The sequence below is a fragment of the Macrotis lagotis genome, chromosome 7 (assembly GCF_037893015.1).
Source record: "Macrotis lagotis isolate mMagLag1 chromosome 7, bilby.v1.9.chrom.fasta, whole genome shotgun sequence".
Lineage (NCBI taxonomy): Eukaryota > Metazoa > Chordata > Mammalia > Peramelemorphia > Peramelidae > Macrotis > Macrotis lagotis.
Window position 1 is genome coordinate 143,047,014 of NC_133664.1, and position 12,740 is coordinate 143,059,753.

General features: G+C 32.8%; 1 long non-coding RNA gene and 1 pseudogene across 1 annotated transcript in view; one reads left to right on the forward strand and one right to left on the reverse strand.

Moving 5' to 3' along the window:
* Positions 1–12,740, reverse strand: part of LOC141493858 (uncharacterized) — a 304,223-nt gene that overhangs the window by 159,182 nt on the left and 132,301 nt on the right. The window lies entirely within an intron of this gene.
* On the forward strand, positions 8,002–8,097 carry LOC141494574 (U6 spliceosomal RNA; annotated as a pseudogene).

Sequence of the window (12,740 nt, forward strand, 5' to 3'; positions counted from 1 at the left end):
AACTAGGAATAGATCAACATTTCACACACCATACCAAAATAAGGTCAAAATGGGTGCAGCATTTAGACATAAAAGGTAATCTCATAAATCAATTAGGAGAAGAAGAAATAGTCTATCAGATCTAGGAAAAGGGGAGCCATTTATGACCAAAGAAGAGACAGAGAACATTATAAAAAACAAACTGAATAATTTTGATTACATTAAATTTAAAAGTTTTTGCACAAATAAAATCACTGCAACCAAGATTAAAAGGAATGTAGTAAATTGGGAAACAATTTTTACAACTAATGTTTCTGACAAATGTCTCATTTCTAAAATACATAGAGAGGACTGAGACAAATTTATATAAAAAAAGTCATTTCCCAGCTGATAAATGGTCAAAGAATATGGAAAGGCAATTCTCAGATGAAGAAATCAAAGTTATCTATAGTCATATGAAAAACTGCTCTAAATCATTACTGACTAGAGAAATATCAATTAAAACATCTCTGAGTTATCACCTCATACTTCTCCGATTGGCCAATTTGACTAGAAAGGAAAATGATCAGTGATGGAGGGGACGTGAGAAAACTGGGATATTAACGCACTGTTGGTAGAGTTATGAACTGATCCACTGTTTCTGGAGAGCAATTTGGAATTATGCCCAGAGGGCAATAAAAGCATACATGTTCTTTGATCCAGCCACACCAGTATATATCCTGAAGAAGTCATGAAAAAAAGGGTAAAAATCCCACATATACAAAAATCTTCATAGCAACTTTTTTTTTGTAGTGGCAAAGAATTGGAAATTGATGCCTATCAATTAGGGAATAGCTGAACAAATTGTAGTTTATGTATGTGATTGAACAATATTGTCCTATAAGAAATCATGAGAAACAGGATTTTAGAAAAACCTGGAAAGACTTGTATGAATTGATGTTGAATGAAATGAGCAGAACCAGGACAACATTATATACACTAACAACAACATGGGGTAATGATCAACTATGATGGACTTGTTCACTTCAGGAGTACAATAATGAAAGATAATTTTAAAAGATTTGTGATGGAAAATGCCATCCATATCCAGAAGGAGAACTGAAAAGTTTAAATGAAGATCAAAGCTTATTTCTTAAATTTTTTAAAATTGTCTTATGTATTATGTCATTTTTTCTCATTAATATTTTCTTTCTTGTTTGGATTTTATTCTTCTCTCACAATATGTTTAATATTGATCTATATTTGGCATGGTTACAAATATAGAAGCTATATTAAAATACTTTCTGTCAGGGGAGGAAAGAAGAGATAGGGGGATAGAAATATAAAACTCAAAACCTTGTAAAAACATGATTGGTAAAAAAGTATCATTGCATACAGTTGGAAAAGGAAATAAAAAAATGTCAATATACATATATATATATATATATATATATATATATATATATATATTCTCAGTATGCAACCCATAGCAAACTAAGGATCTGATTCTGATTAATGGTTCTATTTCTCTCTGAATTTGACACCACTATTGTATCAGAACTTTTGCTACTTTCTTATCAGTGGACATATTGGATTTGTCCAGCAGAATGTTTACTTCTTGAGGGCAGAGAACTTTTCATTTGTCTTTTAGTATCCTTTGTACCTAGTTTAATAAATGCTTGTCAGACTAAAATGATGAAATAGCTCAGAAAAAAGACATGACAAAAGTTTCACATGATAGAATTGAAATGGAATTTTGGACAGGCAGTTTTGGTTCTTCCCTCTTCTTAAGATGATGATTTAAAGCTATAAAGAACAAAATAAAATCAAAAATATGTAAAATATGATTTGTTTTGTTTTTATATGGATAATGTATTCTCTTCTCACGTTTTTGCCTGCTTCTCAAAACTGGATAAAAGCTGAGAGATCATATTTTTTTTTTTGGTTTCATTTATAACAAATATTTTAAAAACAAATATATTAACTTCAAAAGATAAAATCACAAATATACATTCTACTACTACTACTACTACTACTACTACTACTACTACTACTACTACTACTACTACTACCACCAACATATTTGGGAGACATAATTACCCTCCTTTCACATACCACTTCAGTCTCTGAGGAACAGAAGGGGTTTAAGTTCATAATTTAGCTCAGTTCCTGTAAAGCACAGTCCCAGTTCAAAGTTCCAAAACCCACCTTGAATTCAATTCCCTCTGTCTTCTCAGGCTGAACTACCCCATCTATAAACAAGGTTCCAAAGTCACCCTGAGTCAGAGAAGTATCACCCTCTGCCTCCCATACGCAACTAAGGAAAAATAATACAAAGCAGAAAAAAATAGTCCCATGTCCCTGAGGCAAGGATAAAAGATAGATCAAGAAAAGAAATCCTTTACCTCTCATTGGTTCCATTCATGGCTGGGCAGGGCAGATATGAATATCCCAAAATGGCAGAGCTGAAAAGATAGCAAAGAGACTGAAAAAAAAACCTGCTTCAGTCTCATCACTTTTAATTTATTTATATTTTATTTTTTCAATTTCATGTTAAAAATTGTTCAACATTCTTTTTCTTTAATTTTAAATTCTCTTAAGATGGATTGCATTTTTTCATATTAAGTCCTTTGAAATTGTCTTGGTTTATTGTATTGTTGAAAAGAACTAAGTCAGTCACAATTGATCATCGTCACAATATTGCTATTACTGAATACAATGTTCTTCTGGTTCTGCTCACTTTGCATCAATTCTGATAAATCTTCTAAGATTTTTCTGAAAGCATCCAGCTCATCATTTCTAATGGCATAATATTCCAGTTACTACATCTTGTCCACCTATTCCCCAGTTGAAGGGCATCCCCTCAATTTCTAATTCTTTGCCACAATAAAGAGTGTCTCCCCACTTTTAAATGGGCAAGCAGTTATCAAAGAGGCTACTCCCATTCACATAGTAGGGACTCAGTTGGCTCCATATTAGACAAACTAGGGATACTCAATGAAGCCTTGTTACTTAAAAATAAATTAGCAAATTTTTAATTACTATGTGAATAAATTATGCCTTTGATTTATATATGTGTCTATGTAAAATTTTACTTGCTTATAATATTATATAGTTAAACAAATTAAATTTAATGTTTCTAAACTATTAAAGTGATTTTAAATTTAGAAAAGTCAAAAAATAATTGTTTCACATAGGTTAGTTAAATTCAACAAACATTTTAACACTGCAATGCAGTGTATCAAGTCCTGATGTACACGTGACTAATTAAAATCAAGCTCCTTTTTCAAAAACTATAATATATAATTATTGTCAAAAATTATAAAATAGAAAATCAATGTATATAACTATATAATATATTTCATAGAATTATAAACTTATAATAGTAGGATGTTAATACAAATGACTAAAACAGAATATGGTAAATGCATGAGACTAGGATATAACTGCTATGGAAATTACAGAAAGCAGTAAACTTCCATCTTAGAAGTCCAGAGGGCAATCAATAAAAACTTTCTGAGGGAAGTAACAAGTGAATCAGCCCTTCAAGAAAAGATAGGATTTCATCAAACAAATTAAGGCAGTAGTAGTTCATTCCAGGGATAGAGAGGAAAGAGAGTGAGCATATTCAAGGCAGACTAAGAAAGGGGAAAGTTTTTTCAGTGAATCATGTAAGAAGAGGCTAGAAAAATAGACTGAAGTGCAATTGTAATGGGTCTTAAATACTAATCTATTAATTTCAAATTTTTGAAATAGAAACTTGGACTTAAAGACAAGAGGATCTGAATTCAGATATTTCACTAGCTGTGAGATGCTAGACAAATCTTGTGACTCAGTTTCCTCATCTGTAAAATAGGGATAATAATATCACCTTCCTCTCAGGTCTGTTATGAAGATCGAATGAGCTAACATATGAAGTACTTTATATAAATCCTAAAGTGTTAGATAAATGCCAGCTAGTATCATTGTTATTATTATTATAAGCAAGATAACATGATCAAATTATTAATTAACCAAGAGAATTTCAATAATTGTAGTTTGTCTGAAATGCTATTTTGATGGCTATGTGTAAGAGTGTATAGAACCTGGGAGAAACTTGGAAGGAAACTGCAATAGTTCAAGTGAGATTTCATGAGGACCTGAAAGAGGTCAGTGTCAGCGGTAAGAACAAATCAATTTACATGATTTCTTCACTACATCCCTATAGGAAAGATAGATACTGCAATGTGAGGGAAACATTGTACATCACCATTCCTTATTTTATAATTAAGGAACAGAAAAATCAGAGTTTAAGTAATTCTTTCAAAGTCTTCGAGTAACTATCAGCTCTAGTACTGAAATCAATATTTTTGACTCTCACCAATATGCTGAAAAGTTTTTTCTGTATAATTTATTCCCATCAAGTAGAACAGGCTCAATTTAATGGGACTGGCATATTGTGGTGGTTGTTGTCCTTTTAAATCTATTGACGTTTTATTTTCATATTATAAGTATTTGGAGATTACTCTCCCTTGGTAGGAAATCTCTTGCAACAAAGTAAAACACCAAAGTAAAATAAAAAATACAGTGAAGTTATCTGAAAATGAATGCAACATTTCACATCTGAAGTACTTTGTCAATTTTTCTTCAAGATTAGCAGAAATCTATTTTCTCTCCTTCACTCTCCCACCCACATTATCTCACTGAGGAAAAGAAAAGAAAAATAAATTTCTTGCAAGAAATATGCAGTTGGGGCAGCTAGGTGGTGCAGTGGATAGAGCACCAACCCTAGAGTCAGGAGTACCTGAGTTCAAATCCGGTCTCAGACACTTAATAATTACCTAGGTTATGGCCTTGGGCAAGCCACTTAACTCCATTGCCTGGAAAAAAAACTAAAAAAAAAACGCAGTCAATTAAAACAAATTTCCTAATAACCACATATAAAATTATGCCTCATTATGGATTGTAAGTCCATCAGCTCTTTGAAGGATAGCATCAGAACTCTGAAGTCATGAATGCTCTTGTATTAATCATAGCTCTTAAGAGATGTTGTTATAGAAATAAAAATCAAACTACACAAATGATCAAATATAGAAAAGGGTTGAGTGAGAAGTCAAAAATAACTGAAATTTTGACTCTTCATACCCCTCTATCAGAGAATTTCTGATTTCTCACCCAAACAACTTTCATAGAAATTTCTCTTTTTCACTGAATTTTAAACCATTTTTAATTCCCTACTCCCTTACTAGCCAACCCTTCTGCTTTTTAGGTCCATTTAGCCTTTCTTATTTCCTCCCTTACAGACCTGCAAAACCAAAGCACAGTCTTTGGAGAAGTCGAGGAATGGCCAAAGAAGAAAGCTGAACCCATTTCGGGGAGATGCAGAATCATTTTAGCCCTGAAGAAATTCATTCAAAGAGTATGATTTTGAAAATGAAAGAACCAAGGCACCAGGTGAGGCAAGCACTTCTGAACATACAGGATAAAGGCAGGCTGGGCCACTGGCCTGCAGGGCCTTGAAACCTGAACAAGACAGAAGAGAAAACAAATAGGCCTCCAGCTGCCTTCTCAAAGGCTTTAACTTTACAGTTTTGTTTGTTATTTTTCTTAAGTTTTCCTGTATAATTTATTCCTAGCTATCTACTGGAAGGGGGGGGGAGATAAAAGCTTTTGTAGAGGCAAAGGAGTCAGGGTAAAGCTGATAACTAAGAATGAATGGTGTGTGTTTGTGTGTGTGTGTGTGTTTATTTTAGTCACTTTTCAGCCACATTTGACTCTTTCATGACCCCTTTTTGGGTTTTCTTGGCAAAAATACTGGATTGGTTTGCCATTTCCTTTTCCACCTTATTTTAAAGATGAGAAAAACTGAGGCAAACAGGGTTGAATGATTTGCCCAAGATCACATAGCTATTAAACCTAGCTATTTGAAATTGAGAAGATAAGACTTTCTATTCATATTCTATTTATGTCTAGCTATACCATATACACATGTGTGTATATTCATATATGTGTATATATGCCTACATGTATCTACATATAGATACATAAATCTATATGTGTGTTTATGTTCTATGTATATAAATTATTTCTATTTAGATATATGTATGTATATGCATATATATTATATTTGTTATGTATGTATGTACACATATTCTTGCACACATTCCTACACACACATATACATATATACTTCTTAGTAAATCATCTCATTCAAAAATCCTTAATTTTCAAATGAGTAATACTGAGCCCTAGAAAAAAGAAGCATCTTAGCCAAGGCTATACAAGTTACATGTAATGGAGCCTAGATGCAAATGCTGACCTTTGGATTCCCAAGCCAGTGTTTCTTCTATAACTTCTATAACTACACCTATGTTTCCTCTCTGCCCCACAATCTGTTTTTACAAGTGTCCTAGGCATAAATATCAAGTTATAAGAAATTATACTAAGGCTACATTTTTCAGCAAGTTCAAGAAATCCTTTGCCTTAATTCCTGAACAGGTTCTTCTTTGACTAATGAAGATGTCAATCATCTGGACAAGATATGTAAGCCTTGGAAACTTCTCTCCTGACTGGCAGACCTGTTTCCAAGGTAAGGTTGAAACACTCAGGTCAGTTATTTGTCTCTACCTGCTCTATTATTAATGGACTTTTCAAGTGGGCCTGTTTTACAGTGAAGGACAATTATAGGTTGCTTCTAGAACCCCAGAATTTATTCCTCAGAAATAGTAACTAGAAGCAGGAACCATCTCTAGCAGAAAATGTTGGTCATTGAGTTTGTCCACCCGCAACACAAGTAGCTGCATTAAAGATGACGGTTGCTCTAACTCCATAGGTGGAAGTGGAATGTAATGGCAGGATAGTATTGTGACATTTCCGTTCTTAGAAAAGCCTCAAGTTGCAGACCTAGTACTATTGTAGAAGATTTTTATTTTTCCCTAGCATAACTGCGCCTGTCTCTCTAGGTAATCAATAACTTCTGATTACAATCAAAAGGCACAATAGTTTACGTCAGGGATGCTAAGGGACAGGAACTAGGATATACTACTTAATATGTCTAAAATCTATCCAAATGTATCTTTTTACACTTCCACAAAAGTATTTATTTAGTCAACAAGAGCAAAAATCGGTCATTTCTACTTTCTGTCTGAAAACTCTGGGATTTCCAGATAGAACAAAGGTGGAAAAAAAAAAGAAAAAATACTCTAAAGAATCAATTAAGTATCTCATCAACTGAACTGCCATAATTGATACTTCTTTAAATATATACTTAATATTTTATAATTTACACATTTTATACTTTATATAAATATAAAGTATATATTTTATAATTTAAGTATATACTTCTTAATCTTAAGCATATATTTTATACTTTAAATATTTTCATATTTTTCCATTCTGTATACTGTCTTAGATACTTTTTAATGCTTTTGAGTCTATTTATTCTAAGCTATATTGCTGTTGTTGAGTAGTTTCAGTCACATCCGATTCCAGCCTATATTGTTGTTGAGTCAATCAATCATCCATGATTCTTTGAGACCCCCTTTTGGGGATTTTTCATCTCCTTCTCCAGTTCATTTCACTGATAAGGATGAGGTAAACAGGGCTAAATGACTTTCCCAGAATCAAACATCAAGTGACTGAGGTTGGATTTGAACTCATGAAGATGATTCTTCCTGATTCCAAGTTCAGTGATTGATGATGGTGATGATGATGATGATGATGATGATGATGTTTGTCCTTCATTCTGGAAGATGACCATAACATCAGGAAGGTGATGCCATGACATGCATGTAAATTGGATTTGACTGGGGCAGTCAGGGGAAGGGAGTTCATGGAGGAGGGGACAGTTGCTTGTGCTAAATCCCCAGTCTCTTTCTCCTCAGGGGCCATCTGGATCTAGTGGCCAGATATGAATCAGGACAACTGGAGATGGCCTTGGATGTGAAGCAATTAGGATAAAGTGACTTGTCCAAGTTCACATAACTAGTAAGAGTTAGAGGCTGGATTTGAACTCAAGTTCTCCTGACTTCAGGGCTGATGTGGCATTCATTGTTCAATCTAATTGTGCTCACATATGCCAAAATTAAAATTATACAGAGAAAATTAGCTAGGCCTTTGCTCAAGGATGACAGGATAATTTGTGAAGTGTTCCATAACTAAGTTCAGGGATCTATACACTCCACACTTAGCTGCCCATTCTAGTCAATACAGAGATGTAATTTCTATATTAACCACTTTCCTTAACATCTCTCTGCCACTCTGGGAACTAAAAACTGCCTCCTTTGTTGATCTTAATTATCTCACCTACTATCCAACCCTCTCTCTTTAAAAGAAAGATTTAACAATATTGGACATTCCCCAGTTATTGCCAAATCATTCCTTTCAGAACCCTCACTGCCTTTGAATGATTCTTCATTTTTATTATATTTATCCTTAAAGGAGTCAGACTAATTCTCTGTCATTTTTTAACCTTCAAATAAATAAAGCTTTCAAAAATAGCAACAAGAAGAACAAAATCAAACCAGTTTCTTCAAAGGAACATATTTAGTAAATGGCAAATCCAAAAGTCAATTTCGTAGTTGAATGGTTAATTCCTTCTATGGAATAAGAAAATTTAAATTTATAGCTAATTTTATTATAAAATTTATATTCTGCAGATAAAGAACAATTCATTGTAAATCTACATATATGTATATGCATACATGTATATGCATATACATGTGGGGGGAGTGACATAACTAAATCCAAGCATTAATTGGATCTATCAACCAAATAGCAAGCATTTAATAAGCACCATCTGTGTTATAGTTACTGTAATATACCCTGGAGATGCAAAGATCAAAATAAAATAGATTCTGTACTCAAGAAACTTACACTCCATCTGGAGAGGTGACGTGTGTGTGTGTATACATATATATGTGTGTATATATTTATACATGTATGTATGTGTATGTGTATATGTATATGTATATGTATATGTATATGTATATGTATATGTATATGTATATGTATATGTATATGTATATGTATATGTATATGTATATGTATAAACAAAATATTCACCAAGTTGTTTGAAGGAAAGAGGACACCTAGGAGTTCTATCTCATGGACCATAGACCTAGAACTGGAAGAATCCTCAGAGGTATTCTAGTGTAATCCCTTCCTTTTAAAAAAAATATTTATTTATTTTTGCAACTACATATGAAGATAGTTTTCAACTATTTTTTGTAAGGTTTAAAGTTTCACATCATTTGTAAGGTTTTGAATTTCACATTTTTATTCCTCTCTACTTTCCCTCCTGCTCCCCTTGACAGAGAGCAATCTAGTATGTTATTAATGTATAACTATGTTAAACATATTTCCATATTAATCATGTTATGAAAGAAGAATCAGAGCAAAAAGAAAAAATGATGAGAGGGGAAAAAATAAAACATAAAACAAATTTTAAGAATTGAAAATAGTAAGCTTTTGTCTACATTCAGACTCCATAGTCCCCTCTCTGGATGTGGATAGTATTTTTCAACACAGGGCCTTTAGAAGTGTCTTGATTATTGAACTGCAGAGATGAGCAAATCCATCATAGTTGATCATCACCCAATGTTGCTGTTAATTTGTATTATGTTATTCTGGTCCTGTTCACTTCACTCAGTATCAGTTCATGCAAGACTTACTAGGCTTTTCTGTAGTCTTGCCCCTCATGATTTCTTACAGAACAATAGTATGCCCTCACATTCATTTGCCACAATTTAAAAATGTTCAGCCATCCCCTCAATTTCTAATTCTTTGATAATACAAAAAAGAGCTGCTATAAATATTTTTGTATATGTGGGGGTTTTATATCTTCTTGTGCTCTCTATGAGATTTAGACTTAGTAGTGTTTTTGCTGGATTAAAATTTGTATATAATTCCAAATTGTTCTCCAGAAAGGCTGGGTCAGTTCACACTTCCACCACAATGCATTAGTGTCCCAGTTTTACCACATCCCCTCCAACATTGATCATTTTCCTTTTTTTGTCATATTGGCCAGCCTGATAGATGTGAGGTGGTACCTCAGAGTTATTTTAATTTGCATTCCTCCAATCACTAATTATTTAGAGCATTTTTCAGATAACTATAGATAGCTTTAATTACTTCATCTGAGAATTGCCTGTTCATATCCTTTGATCATTTATCAATTAGAAAATGAATTATGTTATCATAAATTTGACTCAATTCTCTCTATATTTTAGAAATGAGTACAGAAAAGCTAGCTTTAAAAATTGTTTCCCAATTCATGGTATTCCTTTTAATCTTGGTTGTATTGAATTTTTATACAAAAACTTTTTAGTGTAATAAAAATTATGAATTTTACATTTTGTAGTGTTCTCTATCTCTTCTTTGGTCATAAACTGCTCCTCTTTTTGTAGAGCTGACAGATAAACTATTCCTTGTTCTCCTGACTTATGGTATCACCTGTATTCATTTAGACCTTATCTTGGTATAAGGTATGAGATGTTGATCTATTCCTGGTTTATAATATTTTTCCTGTTTTCCCAGAGTTTTTGTTAGAGAGCTTTTGTCCCAGAAACTGGAGTCTTTCAGCTTATTTAACAAAGGATTACTAGTCTTTTACTCCTATCTATTCCACTGATCTACTTCTCTGTTTCTTAGCTAGTACAAAATAGTTCAAATGATTGATGTTTTATAATATAATTTTAGATTTGGCATGGCCAGGCCATCTTCCTTTACATTTTTACTATTAATTCCATTGTTACTCTTGACCTTTTGTTCCACTATATGGATTTTATTACTATTTACTATTTCTTTCTACCTTGGTAAAGTAAATTTTCATTTGTTTGATTAATGTGGCACTAAATAAATAATTTAATTTAGATGGAATTGTCATTTTTGTTGACTTAGCTTGGCTTATCCATGAGCAAATGATATTTGTCTAATGTTTATATTTGATTTTATTTGTGTGAAAAGTGTTTTGTGATTGTTTTCATATAGTTTCTTAGTTTGACTTGGCAGGTAAACTCTCAAGTATTTTATGTTGTCTACAGTTACTTTAAATGAAATTTCTCTTTCTATCTCCTGCTGCTGGGTTTTATTGCTAATATATAGAAATGCTGATTATTTCTGTGCTAAAGTTGCAATTGATTTTCTAGGATTCTCTAAATAAACCATCGTATCATGTGCGAAGAATCCTATAAAATCAATCCTCTTTCTCTTTTATTCATGTATACATTGAGAGATATAAAATTTCCTCTAATAATTGTTTTAGCTCCATTCCACAAGTTTTGGTATGTTATTTCATTATTGCCATTGTCCTAGACAAATTATTCATTATTTCTATGATTTGTTTTTTAATGCACTTGGTCTTTAAAATTCAGTTATTTAGTTTCAATAAATTTTATTCTAAGGGTGGCTAGGTGGCCCAATGAATAGAGCACCGGCCCTGAAGTCAGGAGTACCTGAGTTCAAATCCAGCCTCAGACACTTAATAATTACCTAGCTGTGTGGCCTTGGACAAGTCACTTAACCCCACTGCCTTTGCAAGGAAAAAAAAACTCTATAATTAATATTTCTACTCTAACATTTTACTTTTACTCTGTATGTATCTCTCTACTTCAAATGTGTTTCTTATAAACAACATATTGTAGGATTCTGGATTTAATCCATTCTATTATACACTTCTCTTTTATGGGAGAATTCATCCCATTCATATTCAGTTATAATTATGAACTCTTTATAATCTTCCATCCTTTCTCTCCTCCTTGAGTTCTTTTCTTTTTCTTTTCACCCTATTCCTCCTCACCAGTGTTTTATTTCTGAATACTACTTCACTCAGGCTACTTGCCTTCTATCAGATCCCCTTCCTTTCCTTTCCCTTTTCCCTTCCTTTCTTCCCTCCCTTCTATTAATCACTCTTTCCCCTCCTAATGCCTGATGGATAAGATAAATTTCTAATGCAACTGAGTTTATATATTATTTCTTCATTGAGTCAAATCCTATGAAAATAAGATTCAAACAATTCTCACCCCTTCCCTTCTTTCCCTCTAATGTCTAATGCCCCTCTCCATGTGATGTAATTTACCCCATTCTTCCCCCTCCTTCCTTCCATTCCATTATAATCCAATTTTTAAAATGTATTAATTTTGTTAAATCATCCCATAAAAATCAACTTATATCCATATTAAACATTCTAAGTATATTCCCTCTACTAGAGCTACAATTCTGAAGAGTTATGAGTATCTTCCTCTCATATAGGGATGCAACCAGAACAGTCTTTGTCTTTTCACCTGTTTACCATTTTATGTTTCTCTTGAGTCTCCTTTGTGAAGATCACTTTTTTTATTCAGCTCTGGTTTTTTTCCATCACAAAAATTTGAAAGTCATGAAATTCAATAAATGTCCATCTTTTCTCCTGAAAGAATAAGTTCGGTTTTTCTGGTGATTGATTGTTTGTTGTAAATCCAAGCTCCTTTGCCCTTCAGAATATCATATTACAGACCCTTCAATTCTTAAATGTTTCTGCTGCCAAATCCTGTGTAATCTTGAATGCAACTCCTTAGTATTTGAATTGCTTCTTTCTGGCTGCCTGCAGGATTTTCCTTGAGCTAATAATTCTGGAATTTGTCTACAATATTCCTTGGCATTTTGGATTTAGGGTCCCTTTCAGGAGCTGATCGATTGATTCTTTCAATGATTATTTTTCCCCTCTTTTTCAAGAATATCATTTCTTGAAAGATGTTTTCAGGGTTTTCTTTTGGTCATGGCTGTCAATAAATCTTAAATTATCTCTCCTTGATCTATTTTCCAGG